The sequence below is a fragment of the Herpailurus yagouaroundi genome, unplaced genomic scaffold, assembly GCF_014898765.1.
Source record: "Herpailurus yagouaroundi ecotype Mexico unplaced genomic scaffold, PumYag 141, whole genome shotgun sequence".
Lineage (NCBI taxonomy): Eukaryota > Metazoa > Chordata > Mammalia > Carnivora > Felidae > Herpailurus > Herpailurus yagouaroundi.
In genome coordinates, this window is record NW_024412396.1 from 69,466,975 (window position 1) to 69,484,882 (window position 17,908).

Consider the following 17,908-nt stretch of genomic DNA (forward strand, 5'->3'; position numbering starts at 1 on the left):
CGCCGGTCTGTGGTCTTCTGATAGGGCAACCCCACCAAACTCGTACAACCACCGATACAAACTAACATAAACCATGTAGTCATTCAGGCACTCACACACATATACGGAGCACCTTACAAATATGCCCGTGACCGTGGTAGGTCTCGGGTAGACGAAGACACATTCTACAAGATCTCTATCCGTAGGGAATTCATTGTCCGTGTTTGTCTGTGCATGACCCTGTCCTGGTAGAACAGACTTGAGATGATAGGAGATGATGCACCATGAGAATTTCATCCATCCATCCATCCATTCATTCACTCAGCATGTATTTGTTCATGACTCTTAGGGACTAAGCACCAGAGATACGGAGAGGTGAGATATGGAGATGATTGACCCTGACCTCCAGGCTACAAGTCGAGCCTTCGTGGGTGACAATCAGAGCCCAGCCCTGGAATTAGGCTTTATAGGTTCCAGACCCAGCTCAGCCACCTATTGGCTGTGGGACTCTGGACAGCACTCTTAAACTCTATATTTCTGGTTTCTAACTGTCAAAGTGTATCGATCGGTCCCTACTGCGGAAGTTTGCAGTAAAGATGTGGAACCGTGCGTTCAGCACGCTCGGGCCATGGATACCCATCGTGTCTTCACGGTGATGTTGATGAGCTCTAGGTAAGTACGCAAAGGCAGCACCACCAGTGACATTAGAATTCATCCATGGGCACCTGTGTGGCCCAGTCAGTTAAGCATCTGACTTCAGCTCAGGTTATGATCTCACAGTTCGTGGGTTCCAGCCCCGCGTCGGGCTCTGTGCTGACAGCTCAGAGCCTGGAGTCTGCTTCTAATTCTGTGTCTCCCTCTCTCTCTGTCCTTCTCTCACTCATGCTGTGTCACTCTCTCTCTCTCAAAAATAAATTTAAAAAAATTAAAAAAAAGAATTCATTTTGAGAAGCTTTTATTTTTTTTAATGTTTATTTATTTGAGACAGAGAGGGAGAGGAAGGAACAGAGAGAGAGGGAGAGAGAGAATCCGTTCCACACTGTCAGCGCAGAGCCCGACACGGGGCTTGAACCAATGAACTGCGAGATCATGACCTGGACTGAAATCAACAGTCAGATGCTTAACCGACCGAGCCATGCAGGTGCCCCAGAATTCCTTGTGAATCTTCCTACAAAACACGTTTGCAGCCACGAGACCCTGCTGGTCATGTGACAAAGAAAATGACCCCGTATCCTCAGAAATCCAGTGGTCCAGGAGTTCCATCTGATTCAAGTTTTCTTATCTGAGAAAAAAAAAAAAAAAAAGGAATTGTAACATTTTCCTCATGCTGAAACATGTTGTGGAAGTTTGGGCTCACAGCGCCATTAATCTTCCATTCTGCCCATGAGGTAACTGAGGCAGGAGAATCCCAGTAGGTAGGCCAAGTTCATATAGCTGCTAAATGTCTGAACATGGATGTTTTGGCCCCAGAATCTATGATCTTGGCTACAAGTAGGCCAGTTCCTTAAGTGATAGTGGGAAGGGCCTCTGGAAGGGCCTCTCAGGGCACTTAGGGAAAGGCTGGAGAATGCCACTATGTGACTTGGAGACCGTGTTTGTTATTGACACACAGGGGACAAGCTCCAAGGACACCCCAGCGCACCGAGTCCCTCTGGGAACACAAGTTCACACTCTTCCATTTCCCCCACCAAGTAAGGTTTGCTGTAGACGCCCAGAAACCAGCTCGCTCTGTGAGTTCAACGGAAATACGGTGTTTCTCCCTTACCCATGATTTCACTTTTCGAGGTCTCAGTTACTCATGGTCAACGGTGGTCCAGAAGCAGATGACCCTCCTTCCGACGAGTGGTCGGAGGGTCGCTAGTGGCCTTGCGCTGTGTCACAGAGCCCGCATCACTCACCCCATTGCATCTCATCACGTGGGCATCTTATCATTGCACATGGTCACAAGAGGAAGGGTAAGTACGGTACAGTAAGATATTTTGAGCGAGTGAGAGAGAGAGAGAGAGACTATAGTCACCTTTTACTAGAGTATATTGTTATAAATGTTGTATTTTATTACTAGTATAACTTCAGCCTCTTACTGCGCCTAATATATAAATTCAACTTTATCATAGGGATGTATGTATAGGAAAACACCTAGTATATATAAGGTTCTGTATACTTGAGCCAAGAAGTAAAGGAACTCTGACATCGTGTCTCCCCAAGCTGGGCTGCTGGGTGGAAGAGGGCACGGACCCACAGCCTCACGGGGAAGCACACTTCTGGGTAACGCTTTCTCACCTCTGTTCAGTTTTCCTTGTGTTCGTTTTTGGTCATTTTGGTTTGTTTCCTTGTTCGTTTTTGGTCAAGGATCAAGGGCATGGAGACATTGATGAGGGTATAGTTTTATATTCTCATTAAAGTAGCCCCTGACTACAAGCTCATTAAAGCCATCAATCAGGCTGGCCAGGATTTGCTTAAGGACCTGCAGCGTTGATTCGGGTTCGGTTGCACACGGGGATAAATTAGTGTAGACTGTCACTTATCGGGGAATTTACAGTCTCGGGTTCAGCCTTGTCCCATCTGTCTGGCCTGGCCTATGCGTCTGCCCGCGAGCCTGAGATGACCATCTCTCATCAGCTCTGTCTGCTATGGAATTGGATGCTCTGTCCTGGCACCGATGTTTCTTTGGAAACCAAAGCTTTCCTTGTGGTTGTGCTCAGAGTTGGCCTTCCCCATCCGTCCCGGGTTGAACCGTGTCCCCCAGATATGCACATCCACCCAAAACCTCAGAATGTGACCCTATTTGGAAACGGCGTCTTTGAGGTGTGAGAGAACTGGTGGGAGGTCACCCTGGAGCAGGGTGGGTCCCAATCCACTGACCTTATTACAGGACGGAGGGAATTTGGACACAGGGGGAAGAGGATGTGAAGGCAGAACCCAAGAGCGCCACACCACGTAAGGATGCAGGGGGAAACCGGTGTGATACGTCTCCACGGCAGAAACACCAAGGGTGGCCCGAGAATTGCCAGACGCTGGCACAAAGGTGTGGAACAGAATCTCCCTCAGCCCCCAGAAACAACCCCGCCAACATCTTGATTTCAGACCTCCGGCCTCCAGAGCTGTGAGGGAAGAGATTCCTACTGCGTTAAGCCACCCAGTTGACGGTGGTTTGTTCTGGACGTCGGAGGAAACCAGTCATCTTCTCACTGAGAGCGGTCCCCTTGTGCCTCGGTCGTTCTCGCTGCTGCCCAAGACTTTCCAGGGCCAGGAGCCTCCCGCTGCCCCAGGGGGGCCAGATCTGCATGACGACCAGCCTCTAGTCCTCGAGGAAACTGAGGCACGGCCCACACCGCCTCCATCTTGACAACCGTTCCTGCTGCCCGTATCTGCACGCGTCCCCTCTGTGCCCGCATCCTCCCTCTCTGACTTGTGAACACGCGATCGGCATCCCTTTCCTTAGAGCTGATTTTGGCAAAGACTCGAGATCTCCCACCGTGCGTGCCAAGCTCAGGGCTGGGCGAGGAGGGGGTGAACGTGGCCCCCGCAGCCTGGCAGCGTGTCGCCGGTTTCCTATGTCCATACTGCCCATGGTGGCCCCTGAAGTCTGTGGGTGGTCACAGCTCCCGGACGGGGTATAAGTGGTGGGGGTGGGGTCCGGAAGGTGCACACTCTCCTTCACTCCAGACCACACAGCGACCCCCGAACAACCAGTGCCCTCATGTGCGTGTCAGGAGAGTAGTCTGGGGGGCTGCCAGCCAGACCATGGGCAGAGGGGGGAGGCCCCCATGCGGGGGCGTGTGGAGGCACAGGCAGTGGTGTGTCTGGAAGGAGAGGTGGCCAAGGCACAGGCCAGCGATAGGGGACGGCTGTGGTGGGGGGGGTGCGGTCTTGGGTCGGGCGTGGTCGGCCGCGGGATCTTGGTGGAGGAGGTCTGTGGGGGGCCGCGGATGGGGATCTGGGCAAGCAGGGGTGGGGTGGGGGCTTGGCCTCCAGGCATGTGGTAGGAGGCGGGGCAGGAAGGACCACTGGCAGGAGATGGAAAATCTTCCGGAACGGAGGTACTGCCTCTAGCAGCCCAAGACTTTCCCTAGAGGTCAAGAGAATGACCCCGGCTCATGACCCCGAAGACTCTACCCGGGATGCTTACGTCATTCTGAATCAGAAGCAGGAGCTGGCGCGGTAGGGGTGAGTCAAAGGGGCAGAGCTGGGTGCAGCACAGGGGTGTGGGTGTTCATCCGGGCAGGCTTCTGAGACACCTTCGTGAGAAGCCATCTCTGCCCACCGCTGTCCTCCTGTCCCCCGGGGGTACAGAGGGGAGTGAGCGAGTGCTGCCCTCACCGCGGTCTCAGCGACTTCTGATGGAGCCAGGGAACGATCAGGCTTGCCCAGTTTTAAGAGGCAACCAGATGGTGTCTGAAAACATATGGTGTCATGGAACAGGAGGACCAAAAATAAACAGCCATGAAGGATGGTGGAAAAAAGTCACATTAACTCCTTTGTCATTTCCAAGGTGATTAGACTCGGTACACCCACGCGTATACCTCCCGGAGTTAAGACCGGCTCCAAAGGGGAGATTGCGGCAGGATATTAAAAGTTTAACGAGGTGCAATGCCAGAGGTGTTAACATTTGACAACCAGAAGCACCAGTAGCCGAGAACTTCTAATACGAAACAGACGATCAAACGATGGGCAGAAAGGGGCTTTCTTGGAGCACCGAGCGTTCTGGACAGCAGGATGCCCTACGAGGGGAGAAATCGGATCTGAATCCTAGGCTCGTGTATGACCCCCGGAAACAGCCTGGGCTTCCTCGCCGAAACCAGGATGACCATGCCTGCAGTCTGGTTTTGTGGCCAGATGGAGGTAATGAACAGAGACTCCCGGCAGGGCACGCGGACCACAGTGGGTACCGATGGCAGGTGCTGATGGCCTCGTCCAGGTTTAACTTGTGTTGAGACGTTTCTTACAACGGAAAGATGCCGGGGGCGGGGGAGGGGGGGCGGCTGTGATCTGCATTGTGCCAAGTGGTTCTTGCTATCACCCTCGTAAAACTTTCTGTAATAATTTGATTTTGCCAAACTTTAACAGCTGGTCGGCTAGCTTGGAGGGAAGCAAACCTGACTCAGACCTTCCTAATGAAATAACAGATTTATTAAGAGGGTTTCGGTGGCACTTCTGGAATATGTCCAGGTGGCTGATTCCTAAAGGAGAAGGGAGAAAGGAAGTGGGTTCGGATGTGTCAGAAATTTAAATGAGGTCCCGAGGGGAGTCATGACAGGAGCCCAGCAAGCCCACCTCCCCAGCCAGATTTCTGGGTTCTTCTGGGCCTCATGTCGCCTCTTACACATGTGGGTATCACCTCTGGCTGTTCCTGGACTGTTTCACGGGCACATTGCTCCCAAGTAAGATTTTGAGGTCCTACAAGGCGGGGCACAGCTCCAGAGTAATGCATAATTTTCACGCATTCACTCATTCCTTCGCTTATGTTTTCATTCATTTGTTTTTAGGGGCAGGAAGCATAGACGATGTGTTGCCCAAAGCCTGGCTGGGGGCTAAATTCCACTCTGTTTCTTCCCGTGCCGCTTAGAACTTCACAATGCTTCTCTGTACCTGTGTCCTCATCGGTAAAATAAAACTAACAACAGTTCCTAATTTGAATGGCTTTTGCGACAAATAAGGGAGATGAGCCACCATAGTTCCTCAAGCAAAGGGATCACCGGTAAATATTAACCGTCGCATTTTAATTAGCGCTCTTATGATCAGGGACAACTCAATGTGTCAAATACTGTATTCTGTGCCAGAGGAGAAGACATCGGCAAGGTAGGTGGTCTTGTCCCTCGAGTAGCACAAATTCTAGTGAAAGGAGCTAGTTTATAAAGAAATCATGATTCTTTATGTATCATGTATTATTACAGCATGGTGGTAAAAATCAGTAACACGTATTGGACGCTGTTGTTTATCGTCAGGGTTTTTCTAAGTACTTCACATGTATTAGTGCCTTTAATCCTCACATCTCCAATTGACAGGTAGGTCAATGAATCCACAAAACTTCCCTCTCAATTTAGTTTGTTTGAATCTATAAAAATGGCTGATGTTTGCAAAGCTCTTTACAATTTTCAACTTCTTCCCATTTTTATTCACCTAATCCTCACAAGTACCCTGCACCGTGGGGGATCGTTGTTATTTCTAGAGGGACTTTACAGATGAAGACATTGAGCCACGAGGAGTTAAGAGACGTGCCCAAGGTCACTGAGGTTGGCGTAGGTCTGATTCTGAGTTTTGGGGGCTTTCTGGGTCCATAGCTGTTACTTCAGTGTTTCCCTGAGATGCTAGAAAGGCATGATGTCTTTCTGAGTTCATGATGTTTATACTTGAGTTTGTTGGAGCACCCACATTATCTTGCTCTCTTTCAGTTCATGCGACCCACCCCACTCTTTCGCGTGTAGTCTAGGACCCTCTTTCCATCTCCATCGTGACCCCCGCTCTTCTTGGGTCCCCCACCGCGTTCTCTGATTGCTTCAGATTATTTTTTCTCCAGATAGGCTTGTTTGCATTTTTTCCAAGCTGCATCTCGTTTTTAACTCATCATTCCAGTGTCGATGAGTTCCTTGCCTGATGGCTCCCACTTTGATCCCGCTCCCAGGCCATTATGAGTTAGGATATCTTTGGCAAACTTCATTAACCTGCTCTCAATTTATTAATGGTGCTGCAAAATCAGACCAGACCCTTCCCACCCTGTACCCCATGGGCCAAACCCCTGGAAAATTAGGCATCATTAATTTTATTACATTTACGCTGTTTCTCAACCCGTATCAGACAGCAGTGCTCATCTGCATTGCTTTGGTGAGGGCCAATTTCAAGAGCTGGAAGTTCACGTGTTTTTCCGGCTCCAAACACAGATACTTGCCATGCCTCCTTCATCTGGTTTTATAAACCTATCAAAAAGGAAGGATTTCTCCCGCATAGCACATGTTATTATTTATAGGTCCAGACACACTATTATTTTATGTTATGGTTCTGAATCTTTCAAATGTTTCCTGTATTCTTTGTTCTGTTGTTTTTCTTATTAGAAACTGTCCTTTGATTTACTGCCTGGGATTGTTCTTTCTTTTCTTGAACATTTACTAGCTGTCAGGCATCTGGTGCAAAGCCTCGTGCCTTTAAGGACAGAGACAAGGGCAAGACCCATAAGAAAGCAATCCCACCACAAAGAATATGGGCCAAGTAACTTTGCCCCTTCTGACCATATAAAGGTACTAAGCACTTACCAGTATCAGGCTGTGGTTGGATGTCAGCGTACAGATTTACAATTTCTCTGAGTAATACCAGTAACACCCAACAGTATTCCCATTTATCCAAGACTGAAGGGTCTATATAATCAACAAGGGGGGCCACACCAAAGTAAGAAGCTTCTGCCCAGCAGAAGAAACAATCAGCGAAATGAAGGGAAACCTATGAAATACAGAAAGTATATAATAAATATATATGATAAGGGGTTAATATATAAAATAATATAAACAGGGGCGCCTGGATGGCGCAGTCGGTTAAGCGTCCGACTTCAGCCAGGTCACGATCTCACGGTCTGTGAGTTCGAGCCCCGCGTCGGGCTCTGGGCTGATGGCTCAGAGCCTGGAGCCTGTTTCCGATTCTGTGTCTCCCTCTCTCTCTGCCCCTCCCCCATTCATGCTCTGTCTCCCTCTGTCCCAAAAATAAATAAATGTTGAAAAAAAATTAAAAAAAAAATAAAAAAATAAAATAATATAAACAAATATAGAGCACTCTTACAACTCTAAAAAAAGCTCCCAGCAAACAACAGTCAAGAACCAGAAGGCTTCACCGATGAATTCTACCAAACATTTATTTGTTTTGTCTACCAAATGCTTAAAGAAGAGTTTATACTTATTCTTCTCAAACTATTCAAAAAATGAGAAGATAAAGGTAAATTTTCAAATTCTATGAGACCAGCGTTACCCTGATACCAAAACCGGATAAAGAGACTACATAAAAACTACAGGTCAATATCTCTGATGAACATAGATGTGAAAATATTCAACAGCATATTAGTAAACTGAATCTAACAACACATTAAAACATAATTTACCACGATCAACTCACATTTATTCCTGGGATGCGAGGTGGTTCAACATTTACAAATCAACCCGCAGGATACATCACATCAACAAGACAAAGAATGACAATCTTATGATTATTTCCATAGATGCCGAAAAAACATTTGACAGAGTATGACATCCATTCATGGTGGAAACCCTCAACAAAGTATATTTAAAGGGAATATATCAACGTAAGAAAGGCCATATATGAAAAGCCCCAAGCTGACTTCATACAATTATGAAAACCTGAGTTTCTCCCTTAAGATCAGGAACAAGATAAGGATGTTCATTCTCACCACTTTCATTCAGCACGGTACTAGAAGTTCTAACCACAGCAATCAGAGAAGAAAAAGAAAAGTCATTCAAATTGGTCAGGAAGAAGTGAAACTTTCACTCTTTGCAGATGCTACAATATTATATATAGAAAACCCTCAAGACCCCCACCAGAAATCAGCTGAAACTGATAAATGGATTCAGTGAGGTTGCAGGATACAAAGTCAAGGTGAATAAATCCATGGCATTGGTACACACTAATAATGAAGTAGCAGGAAGAGAAATTAAGAAAACAGTCCCATTTACAAATGCACCCCAAATAATAAAATACCTAAGGGAAAAAATGCAACCAAGGAGGTGCACTCTGAAAACTGTAAAACAATAATGGAAGAAATTGAAGATGGCACAACCATATGGAAGGATATTCCGTGACCATGGATTAGAAGAACAAATACTGCCCAAATGTCCCTTATTGCCCAAGCAATCTATAGATTTAATGCAATCCCTGTCAAAACACCAACCTCTATTTTTACAGAACTAGAATTAATAAGTGGCAAATTTGTATGGGACCACAAAAGGCCCCAAATAGCCAAAGCAATCTTGGAACAAGAATACTACTGGAGGTATCACAATCCCAGATTTCAAGATATACTACAAAGCTGTATTGTTCAGAACAATATCTACTGGCACAAAAATAGACACATAGATCAATAGAACAGAATAGAGAACCCAGAAATAAACCCGTGATTACATGATCAATTAGTCCTTGACAAAGGAGGCAAGAATACGCAATGGGAAAAAGACAGTCTCTTCAACAAAAAGTGTCTGGAAAACTGGACAGTTACATGAAAAAGCATGAAACTGGCCTAGTTTCTTACACCACACACAAAAATAAACTCAAAAATGGATTAAAGACCTAAGTATGAGGGCTGAAACAAAAAAAATCCTACAAGAGAGCACAAGCACTAATTTCTCTGGCATCACCCATAGCAACATTTTTCTAGATGTGTCTCCTGAGGTAAGGGAAACAAAAGCAAAAATAAACTATTAAGACTATATTTAAAAAACAAACAAACAAACAAACTTCTGCACATCAACGAAAACAACAAAACTAAAAGACAACCTACTGAGTTGGAGAAGATATTTGAAAATGACATATCCAATAAAGGGTTAGTATCCAAATTATATAAAGAACTTATACAACTCAATGCACACAAAAGCAAATCATCCAATTAAAAATGGGCAGGAGACATGAACAGACATTTCTCCAAAGAAGACATATAGATGGCTAACAGATGTATGAAAAGATGCTCAACATCACTAATCATCAGGGAAATGCAGACCAAAACTACAGTGATATCGCATCTCACACAAAATGACTAAAATGAAAAACACAATAAACAACAAGTGTTGGTGAGGATGTGGAGAAAAAGGAACCCCTGTGCCTTGTTGGTGGGAATGCAAAATGTGAAGGTTCCTCAAAAAATTAAAAATAGAATTACCTCGGGATGCCTGGGTGCCTGTCAGTTAAGCGACGGACTCTTGGTTTCAGCTCAGGTCATGATCTCAGGGTTATTGAGTTCAGGCTACGTGTTGGGCTTTGCACAGGGCAGTGTTGAACCTACTTGGGATTCTCTCTCTCCCTCTCCCTCTCCCTCTGCCCCTCCCCTGCTGCACTCTTTGTCTCCCAAAATAAATATGTAAACATTAAACATTAAATAATATAGAATTGCCATATGATGCAGTCGTTCCACTGCTAGGTTTTTACCCAAAGGATATGAAAACACTAATTTGAAAAGATATATGCACCCCAGTGTTTATTGCCGCATTATTTACAATAGCCAAATTATGAAAGCAACCAAAGTATCTGTCAATAGATAAATGAATAAAGAAGATCTAAAGACACACACACACACACACACACACACACTCACTCACTCACTGGAATATTACTCAGCCATAAAAAAATAAAACCTTGCCACTGGCGACAACATGGGTGGATGCAGAGGATATTATGCTAAGAAAACTAACTCACTGAGGAGAAACAAATACCATAGGATTTCACTCATAGGTGGTAATCAAAAACAAAACAAATGAACAAAGAAAAAGACACAAACCAAGAGACAGACTCTTAGCTATGGAGAAAAAACTGATGGTCACCAGGGCGCAGGTAATGAGTGAAATAGGGGGTGCAGGGGAGATGGGTGAAATATGTGATTAGGATTAGAGTACCTTATTGTAACAAGCACTAAGTAATGTCTGGAATTGTTGGATCACCCGAATTTTGTACACCCGAAACTGATATAACGCTGTATGTTAGTGATACTGGAATTAAAATGAAAAATAAGGAACTTGAACCACCAATATTTTAAACATGGGCAAAATATCTGAATAGTTATTTTTCCAAAAAAGACATACGAATGACCAACAGACACATGCAAAGATGCTCAACATTGCTACTCATCAGGGAGATGCAAACCAAAACCACAATGAGACCCCAGGTCTATCAGGTGTGATGTGGTATCCCATTGTGGTTTTGATTTGCAAAATCAAACCTGCTGCACTGTTGGTGGGAGTGCAAATTGGTGCAGCCCAATATGGAAACTGGTCTGGAGGTCCTCAAAAAAATGAAAAATAGAACTGCCATATAATTCAAGAATGCCACTTCTGGGTGTTTATCTGAAGAAAACAAAATACCCATTCAAAGAGATATATGCATTCTGTGTGTTGCAGCATTATTTACAACAGCTGTGATATGGAGAAACTTAAGCGTCAATGGACGAATGGGTAAAGAAGTTGATCTATATCTGTATCTGTGTCTGTATCATTTGTATCTGTCTATATAAACAATGAACTATTATGCAGCCGTGAGAAAGAAGAAAGCTGTGCCATTTGTGACAATGCGGATGGATATTGAAGGTATTGCGCTAAATGAAATCAGCCAGAGAGAAAAAGAAAAATACTGTCTAATATTGCTTGTAGACGGAAGCTAAAAAAAGCCAAATGCATAGAACCAGGGAGGTGCTGGTCGAAGGTGCAAACTCCCAGTTATAAGGCCAATCAGTTCCGAGGACCTAGTCTACAGCATGACGACGATAGTTAATAATACTGGAAAGTTGCTAAGGGGCTTCTCTTTTAAATGTTCTCACCACAAAAGAGAAATGATTATGTGATGAGTCGGAGGTGTGAGTTGACACTGTTGTGGTCATTTTACAATACAGAAGTATAGCAAATCGACTTGCTGTATACCTTAAACTTACACAGTGTTATATGTCCATTTTATCTCAACAAATCTGGAAAAAGTAAAAAGTTAAGTTAAGGAGCTGATGTGACTTGATCCAAGACAAAGCTGAGCTTTGGACCCAACTCCGTCTAAGCTCCAGTGGACCTGCCCTTCGCTTTGTGGCTCTGGTCCCCCTTCTGCCCTACCCGGATGCAAAGAAACCTTGTGTTGCCTCTGCCCCTGCTCCAAGGCATTCCTGCTCAGCCTTCCCTCTTACAGATGTAGTATTGCCAGCACCTCCCTATAGTGCCCGGAGTCTCTCCTAGGCTGTGCCCAGGCTGGGCATCCCCATGCTCTCTGCTGTCAGGGAACCTTCCAGCAACCCCCACCGATGTTTTCACAGCCTGGCGTATCCTGGGGTCAGCGGCCAAGACACTGGGATGGAAAACTGGAGTGAGGCTGGATTTGAGGCCATCAGTCCTGGGTTGGGACCAAGATGCATGCTTAGAGCTACTTGACCCTAGAGAAGTTTCCTTCTCAGACGGGCTGCATGAGATTTATAATCCTGGCTCCCTGCTCCGCAGGCAGTGGTGGTGGTTGTGTGTGTTATAAGGTGGTAGAGACTGCATAGGGTGCTGTGAACTTCAAGGTGTGGAGGGTTGGTTTCCACATGGGGCGCTCCAGTGCAGGTTCTAGTACCCTTGGGTCCAAAACAATGCTGAAATACAGAAGACCTACAGATTCTGTCTCCCGGTGTGGTTCCACACATACAATCCGACTGTGTATGTAAAGCCCTAGAGGGAGGGCATTTCCACCTGGCTGTTCCCCCCAGGTGGCTTGAACCCAACAAATCCAAACCGAAGCCCCATCTTCTTCTCTCTGTCCCATTGTCTTCAGGACTGTCCATCTCATTGGTTAGTGCTCCAAAGTTCAAAACCTTCCTTTCACTGTGCATGCTGGTCACCCACTGTTCCTGGGGAACTCCTTTGAGATTCCTTTGCCCAGTGCCCACCCTCTTGGGTCATGCCTTTGTCACTTGTCACTTGGTCTCTTGGTTTCTAGGCTTGCTCCTCTCCTTTTATACGTGACCTGTGCAATGGTGTGGTCTTCCTGAATTTTTAAAAGTTTATTTATTTTGAGAGAGAGAGAGAGAGAGCGAGCTTGAGTGGGATAGGGGCAGAGAGAGGGGCAGAGAGAGAATTCCCAACAGGCTCTGTGTCGACACAGCACAGAGCCCAACATGGGGCTCAAACCCAAGCACTGTGAGATCATGACCTGAGCCGAAATCCAGAATCAGATGCTTAACGGACTGAGCCGCCCAGGCGCCCCTGGAGGGGTCTTTCTAAACCGCAATCCATTATTGTCATTCTGTTCTCAAAAGCCATCCCGTGTCCTCAGTTGCCCTCCAGAGAGACTCCGGGTTCAACACGGGGGCACATTTTGGGGGGCTCTAGTCCAGATCTAACCTCTAGGCTTGTCTCAGGCAAGTCCACGGCCACCCCCCGCTTCTTCTCTGGGAGCCTCAAGCTCTTATTTTTGTTACGTGGAACATGCTGCTCCAGGACACTGGACTGGGCGTGGGATCCTTCTTCCATCTGAAATGCTCCCTCAACTTCTGTTACTTAGGGGATTAGTCATCCTTCAAGACCACTTTGTGTCACCTCTTGGACAACGTCTTCTCTGAGCCCGTCAGGGAGTCTTTTCTCTGTTTCTTGTCCTCGATCACTTAGGTATGTATTCATTCATTCACGCATTAATGACTATTCACCGAGCCACACCTGTGGAAAGCACTGAATATGGAGATGAACAGACAGGTACCTTCCCTCAGAGGGCTCAGGGTGTCCCTGGGGAGAAGGGCGAGGTCACAAAGCATGGATGACACAATGTGAGACGTGTGCATCCTACCTTCTCAGGTTCTAGGTCTCTCCAGGTACAGCTCCGTAATCTGATGGACCTCTGAGCTGAGTGCTAGGTGATATTGATAGTCTGTGTTAGTGACTCTGGAGATCATGATTTAACAGAAAGAGAAAAGACAGATTCTGGGGCCGTTGGGTGGGTGGGGGGGTTGGACGCAGTAGGGAGTTTGGAGTCTCTTAAGCTTAGGAGCCCTAACCACAGAGGCAACAGGACGTGGTATGTACAATCAAGCGGACATTGGAGGTCCTGCCCTCCCGGCTGCCATCAGCCGGTGGTAACTCCCTGGTCTGGGCGTATAACTAGATTTTGTCTTGGGCATTGTCCAGTGTGCGTGCGTGCGCGTGTGTGCGTGCTTCTACCTATGCAAACTATTGCGTATGTTTGCACAACTATTCTGTAACTCTTACAAAACCTGATGCCTGCATCACCAAAGAGCCACTTTCGTAAACCCATGATCTTCTCTGAACGGTCTTGCCTTCCTGATTCTTTCTGGCAACACTTTTCAATAATAATGCATTTCAAGGAAAAAACCCACTTTCTTGATCTCTCTTTGTTGTTGTTGTTGTTCTTGTTTTCATTGTTGATTTGGAGAATATCTTATTGTCAGGTCCTTATTTTCCCTTCTATTCTGTTTTTTATTCCAAAGCAGTCAGATTCTCAGCTACACGGTGGGTGGCTGGTCCGCTGATTCTCTAGTCCTGACTCTGTGCGCAGCATCGCTTTTTCACCCTCAGAGAGGGACGTAGTCCTTTCATCGGTAGCGGAGGCAATGGCTTCACTCCACTGACGAACTTCTAGGAAATAAGAACTGCGTCCTTTGCTTCCAAGGCGTGTCCCCCATGCCTAGGATGGAGGCTGGCACCCAATAAAAACTCAATAAATATTTGATGAGCGAAAGGGTGAATCCCTAATGAAGTTCCCAGCCCTTGCAATCGACACTGCATTATTAAGCATTTGCCTCTTTTAAAGATGGTTCCCGTCTACCCACCGTGAGGCTGCTTATCTTCGTCCATGCTCTGCGCTAAGCGCTTCACAGCCAATAGCGCGTTCGTTGCTCTTAACCACAATTCTAGGTGCTATTATTTTCTCCATATTAGAGTTAGAGAAGTTAAGCATTTTACCCAAAGAGCTTCAACAGAAGGACTCTGCACCCTAACCACTGCCTCCCCAAGTGCCCACCCTTTGCTGCTTCCGATTTGGATCTGTTCCCATTGCCCTTATAAAACGGCGGCCTCCAGGGTCCCAGAGGCCCTCTGTACTAGTCAGGAAGGAGGTCTGCTTGCTGGGAACAGAGTGTATTAGTTTGCTTCCTCTGCTGTAACGAGGGATCACACACTAGGTGGCTTTAAACAAGAAGAATTCGTTTTCTCACATGCTCCAGGTTGGCGATCTGCAGTCAGGCGGTCGGCAGGACTCTGCTCTGTCCCAGCTTGTGTCCTTGATGATCCTTGGCTTGAAGTGGCGTGAGACCAGTCTCTGCCTCCGTCCCCACGTGGCCTTCTCCTCTGTGTGTGTCCAGATTTCCCTCTCCGGGTAAAGACACGAGTCACACTGGATGAGGGCCCGCCTGCTGACCTCATGTTAACTCAATTACTTTGCCAAAGACCTTATTTCCCATTAAAGTCACGTTCACCGTTATTGGCCTTCAGGATTCCAACATATCTTCTTAGGGGGCGCAAGGAACCCTCTAACAAGGATCAATACGCATAAGGGCTTCTTCGTCTACATAAAAGAGGCCCAGAGGTGTTCATCCAGGGCCCTGTGATGTCAGAAGGAGCCTGTGCCAACCCCCCCGCCTTCTTGGGGGTCGACCCCCCGCATGTGGCTTCCGTCCTGGAGACCCCTTGTGGTTTAGGACCTGCTGAGCTAGGTCCCTTTAAGCATTTGTATCTGTTTGCTAGGACTGCCCGATCAAAACACCCCAGACTGGGTGGTTTAAACAACAGAAATGTATCGCCTCATTGTTCTGGAGGCCAGAAGATCAAGGTGTCAGCAGAGTGGGGTCCTTCTATAAGTTGTGAGCATAGAATATGTTCTAAGCCTCTCTTCTTGGTTTGCAGATGGCTGTTTTCTCTGTGCCTCTTTGTATCAGCTTCCCTCTGTGGGTCCAAATTTCCCCTTTTTCTTAGGGATACCCATCATGTTAGGTTAAGGCCCATTCTGATGACCTCATTTTAACTTGGTTGACACTGTAAAGACCCTATCTCTGAAGAAGGTCACATTCTAGGGTCCTGGGTATGAGGACTGTAACGGATGAATAGGAGGGCTCTCAATTCAACCCATAATTTTGTCCACCTAAGAAACCGCACCGACCACACTTGGTTCAGTGCCCATACCTACATACAGGACAGGCAAAGAAAGAGGGTTTTTTTGTCTGTTTGTTTGTTTGCTTTTGTTTTTATTTTTTATTTATTTATTTATTTTTTTCTGAGCTGCTGTCTTTGATCCCACCAGGCGGGAGGAGAGAGTAGATATTGTATACCACACTTACAAATGAGTCACGTTCTAGCTCCTTCTCAGCTTTGCATCCCCTTGGTTTTTCTGCAACATTGGGCCTGTTGGTCATCACCTCTTAAAACTCCTCCCGTGACCCAGGGGCGCCTGGGTGGCTCAGTCAGGTAAGCGTCTGACTTCGGCTCAGGTCATGATCTCACGGTTCACGAGTTCGAGCTCCACATCGGGCTCTCTGCTGTCAGCATGGAGCCCGCTTCGGATCCTCTGTCCCCCTCTTGCTCTGCCCCTCCCCTCCTTGTGCTCTCTCTGTGTCTCTCTCAAAAGGAATAAATAAATTTAAAAACAGAAATGAAATAAACCAACGAAAACCAACCAACCCAACAAGAAACCTCCCAGTGTGACGATATCCACTCCGCTCGCCAGGGGCCGTCAACCCCAGCATTCTTGCCCAGGGAGGCACCGGATTCTGGCATCAGCTCAAGCAGCCTGTTCCGTAAGGGAGCTCTTTGCGGAGTGAGTGGGCAGAGCAATCCTGTCCTTAGTGATGACCAGTGCCAAGTGTGAGCAGTCCTGATGGTGAGGGTGAGCATTTCCCGGGGCGGACGGCATGACTGACCTTCTACCTTTGGCCTGGAGGTGCCCTCGCTGAAGCTCCTAGTGGACCTGGAATCATCAACGGGTCCCCACCCAGGGACTGGCAGCCTATCTCCAGGCATTCGTGACAATACAAGCCTCTCCCGCATCAGCACCCACGTTATCTTGGCATCTGGACGCTGGGAATGACACCTGCGAGGACATCCATCATGCCTAAGAGACGCAGTGACCGAGGGCGACATCTGGGACCTCTTCCGTTCCATGGAGTGACCTCACGGGGTGCTCTGGTTCATTCCCGAAGCTCTTTCCCTCCTCCCCAGCTGTCACAGGAAAAACTGCCCTCCTGCCAGGGTCCCGCTGCTTCGACACCTTATCCTTATTCTTGCGGGGACGGCTTTCCCCATGACACCTTCTCCCTCCCTCTGCTTCTCTCCCTCAGGGGTCTCATCCCTCAACAAGGCTTCCATGCCCAAGACCACGGAGTGGGCCCCATACTTAGCCCCCTCTTGCCCACTGTCTCTCCTACATTCCTGTCTTCCTTTCCAGGCTCATGATGAACGTCCTGCCTCAGATGCTTCATTAAGCATCTGAGATCAGGGAGCCAGATCCTGACTCTTTACCCACACCAGCCCCACCTCTCCCGACTTTGCCAGCTCCCCAGGCAGCAGGACACCGCGGTCAGGGGTGTGGTCCTGAGAGTCAGGCTGATGGGCTAGCCCAGCCCAGCCATCTGAGCTTGGAAAAGGTGCTTGGCCTTTCTGTGAACGCATTTTCATCTATAATTGCTCACCGAGTGATGGTCGTGCTTGCTGCCCGTCGTGTGTGGAAGGACCAGCCTTCTCCTACTGAGATTGCTAGGAGACAAGACTCCTAGTCTTGGAAGCTAGTGGTTGATTTCACCCTTGTACCCGTACCGACCCAACGGTGTTTCCCCTGGTGTCCTGCTCCCTTGCCTATTGCAAAATAATCAAATCACCACACTCAGCCTTCAGTGCTCCTCAGAGCAGCTCTAGACTCTCTCTCCTGCTCACATACCTTCAGTGGCTCCCCAGTACCTCCTGACTGAAGCTCCATACCCTTATCCGGGTACTCACGGCCCTCTCTATGTCTCACTGGATCTATGTGGTCCTCAAGGAAGGCTCCAGATCCAGGGGTTCTCTGGGGATGTTCCCTCTTCCCATCTCATTTATACATCGGTGTTTCAAACCACCTGCTTCTGGAGACATCACCGTTCCTCCTACACCGACACTGACTTTCCTTCTTCTGAACTAGCTCCTTCTAACCCTACGGCACCTGTTACCTCGGTTCTACCCTGGGTCCCCCACCTTTGGGTGATCGTCCAGTCCCCTTGCCCCAGCCAGCAGGCACTGATCTCAGT